Source organism: Nycticebus coucang, chromosome 13 (genome assembly GCF_027406575.1).
Source record: "Nycticebus coucang isolate mNycCou1 chromosome 13, mNycCou1.pri, whole genome shotgun sequence".
Lineage (NCBI taxonomy): Eukaryota > Metazoa > Chordata > Mammalia > Primates > Lorisidae > Nycticebus > Nycticebus coucang.
Genome location: NC_069792.1, coordinates 11210877 through 11214494, shown reverse-complemented (window position 1 = coordinate 11214494; position 3618 = coordinate 11210877). Strand labels below are relative to the sequence as shown.

The following is a 3618-nucleotide window of genomic DNA, read 5'->3' as shown; positions in this document are numbered from 1 at the left end:
GCTAAAGTGAAATCAGAGGTCAGAGGAGAGGGCTCCAAGAACGGGGAGACAGGCAAATACAAAAACCAGAGCAGTGTCACAGTTCAAATCCCCCGAGGATTCCGGGGGCAGAGGATTAATTGTGAGCACAAGGCTCAGAGTTCAGCCCAGAAGACCAGAGAGCTAGTGCAAGCAGCTGTTTGGATAGAGGACAGAAGCACATTATTTAAATATTAAGTAATATTTAATGGCAAGTAGTATTTAAAATATGCAGCTACTTCAACCAATTAGCACATGGGGCTTGCTCTTGCAAGTTAGCCTGTGTGTTGTGCCTGGGCGATTCTGTTCCTTTCAAATCCTGGGGAATGAATGAAGTGAACAGTCACTGTTCTTTGCTCAACTTTTCATTCCCAAGATCTGGAGATGTTCTCCTGAAGACAGCCTTTGTGTAAGGGGATTCTAACTAAACTCTCCCATGGCAGACAGAAGTGATGATGCTTCCAATAGAGGCTGGGGCACCATTCCAGGGCAGAGCAGAAAAGAAAACCCTCTTTTTTGCCCAGGATTATTATTATTATTATAGACCTTTATTAACAGGTGCTTGCAGTTTGTTGAGTTTTTTGAAAAAATCAAGTTGTAAACTTTTATTACAAATTAGAAATGAAGTTCTTAAAAATCTCAACTTGACCAGATATGAAACAATTTAAAAACCTTTAAAGGGGTATTGAGAAAAACCAGGCTTTAAAAAAAAAAAACAAACACGTTTGTTATTACCATAAAAGACATCTTTAGGTAAAAATAATAAAAACCCCATGCTGCATAGATAATGCGGATAGTTTTAGTTATCTGGTCAATGGGCAAAAAGCAAGCACTTAAGGTCTTCAGCTCCAATCTTTTGTTCATTTCTTACTGCTGGGATTTCATATTCGTTTCTTCTTGTTGATGGCTGAACCTGAGGATGGTGGAGATGGTGAGCGGCATTACTCAGCCCCGCCCTGCTCAGCCGGTGATCCGCTGCTTTTGACTCAGCCATCTTGTGGTTTAGGGTTTTCTGAGCATCGGTAAATGAAGTTGCAAAGGTACCGACGTTGAGGTGGCTGCTGACCTTGGGTCTCATCTCCTTGATCCTCTTCAACCTCTTCATTGCCTCTTCTCTGGGCTGTTTTTGGCCAGGAGGCCCCTGCGGAATCGTGGTCCATAACCCGATGCATATTCTGCCTTACTGGTCTACCTCGGTCTCCTGCACCCTGGGTGTCAGCGCCTCCGTCACTCTCCCTGCACAGGCGGGTGGGAACACTGTGGCCCAAGCCCATAGGGGCTCGGCCTGTGGTGAGGAGGGAACCTTGGCCCGCGGTGGCCGCGACCTGGGTTTGACCTTCAGCAGCGCTCTCCGACCCCTTTCTCCCCCCGCCCCCCATTCTGGTGGTACTGCTGGGAACTGCGTGGAGGACCCCTGAGACGGGAGAGCGCCTGTAATGGTCACGGCCTGCTGCGTATTTACCGCCTTGAACTGGAATTCCACCAGGCCTGTGACATGTGCTGCCTCTGCACCCTTTTCTCCTTCAACGACGTCCAGCTCCACAGTCCCTGCATCTCCCACACTGCGAAGGTGCTTCCTGGGGTTACTCTTCTTTACCGCAGTCTGGTGTACAAAGACCTCTTCCTTGGTGTCATTCCTGCTGATGAAACCATATCCATTTCTCACATTGAACCATTTTACTGTTCCCCAAACCTTTGCAATGACCCTCTTGTCCCCGGTAGGCGCTGCTGTTGTGCTACCGCCCGGGCCACCGCTCCCTGCGCCTCTGCGGGTAGTCCCGGGCTTGGTGTAGGCCCCGCGGAGGGCGGGGACTGGGGCAGCTGCAGGGAAGGTGACTGGGGCGGCAGCTCCTCCTGATGTGTGATGATAACTAGGCTGGTGGCGGCGGTGGGGCTGCTCTCCTTCCCCGCTGCCGTGCTCAGGAATTTTTATACTTTTAAAATCGGAATCATTGTCTTCCATTAATTTTGTGTGATTCTCTAACACTATATATGTGTGTGTATATATATATATATAGTTGTTAGTTTTTGTTTTTGAGACAGTCTCACTATGTCACCTTCGGTAGAGTGCTGTAGTGTCACAGCTCACAGCAACCTCAAACTCTTGGGCTCAAGTGATTCTTTTGCCTCAGCCTCCCAAGTAGCTGGGGCTACAGGTGCCCACCACAACTCCCAGCTTTTTTTTGTAGTTGTCATTGTTGTTTAGCAGGCCTGGGCCAGTTCGAACTCATCAGCCCAGGCGTTTGTGGCTGGCGCTCTAACCATTGAGCTAGGGGCACCAACCAAACACTATTTGAAATTTTATTCTTCCAGTATTTCCTGTTTTCTCCTTTTGGAATTTTCATGTTTTCTAATTCTTGTCACTTTATACAGATTGTACATTATTTCATATTTATTTATTTTTTGAGACAAGTCTCACTCTGTCACCCTCTGTAGAGTGCTGTAGCATCACAGCTCACAGCAATCTGAAACTCTTGGGTTCAAGGGATTCTCTTGCCTCAGCCTCCATAGTAGCTGGAACTACAGGCGTCCGCCACAACGCCCGGCTATTTTTTGTTGCAGATGTCATTATTGTTTTTAGCTGGCCTGGGCTGGGTTCCAACCCACCGGCTTTGGGGTATGTGGCTCATACCGTAACCACTGTGCTTTAGGAGCCGAGCTGATTGTGCATTATGTCCTCAGATATTTTGAGAGCATCCAGAAAGAGTGCCAAGTCTGCTGTTTTAACATATTTGTTGAGTGTTTAAATCTTCAATAATAGCATTTTAGATTTTTAGAAGTTTTCATTTTTAACCTTTATAATTTTTTTAGTGTCTCAGTTTCTTATGTCCCAATTTTTTGCTATCTGTTAATTATATACACATATGAATGTATACATTTAGTAGTTTCTATGTGATTCTAAATATATTCTAAAGTTCATGAGGGGGTGTTTAGTCCTAGAATTTTCCCATGGCAGACTTTTGTTTTCGTGTCCTATAATTTTGGATTGTTAGCTCATCCTGGTCTGTTTTCTACATGTAGGAATGCTGTGAGACCTGGATTGAGTAATCCATTTGGGCAGTTTTGTGTTTACTTATAACAGGATTTCAAGGAGTATCATCAGCCTAGGACTACATTTTATTTTATTTTTATTTTATCTTTTTATTAATTCTTTTGCGTAATTAATGTAAGTTACAACATTAAAAAACTTTCCTTCCATCTCTATATTCCATTTACTCCGTTCACCTTCCCAAATGGGACTGTTGGTAGTTTCTTATTGTTTCTTTCACTTTGAGAAATATTATTATATACCAGGAGGTTGGGATACATCAATGAACAAAAAAGACACAGATTCCTGCTTCAAGAAAGGAAGTGTGTGTGCTAGGGGGAAACAGACAATAAATAACAAACACAATAAGTAAATCATATAATACATTTGAAAGCGGGAATAACGTGAGATGGGACAAGAAAAACAGTGTTAAAAGAAGAATGCTGAGGTGAGGAGCAGGCCGACTTACTCTCATGATAAGTCTTCTTGACTTGGTGAGATTTGATCAAAGACTTAAAAACTTGAGATCATTAGCAAGTAAATAACTGTGGATGCATGTTCCAGGCCAAGGG

General features: G+C 44.1%; 1 pseudogene; it reads right to left on the bottom strand.

Moving 5' to 3' along the window:
• Positions 1-1004: 1004 nt before the first annotated feature.
• LOC128563286 (Y-box-binding protein 1-like) lies at positions 1005-1981 on the bottom strand (annotated as a pseudogene).
• Positions 1982-3618: the final 1637 nt, after the last annotated feature.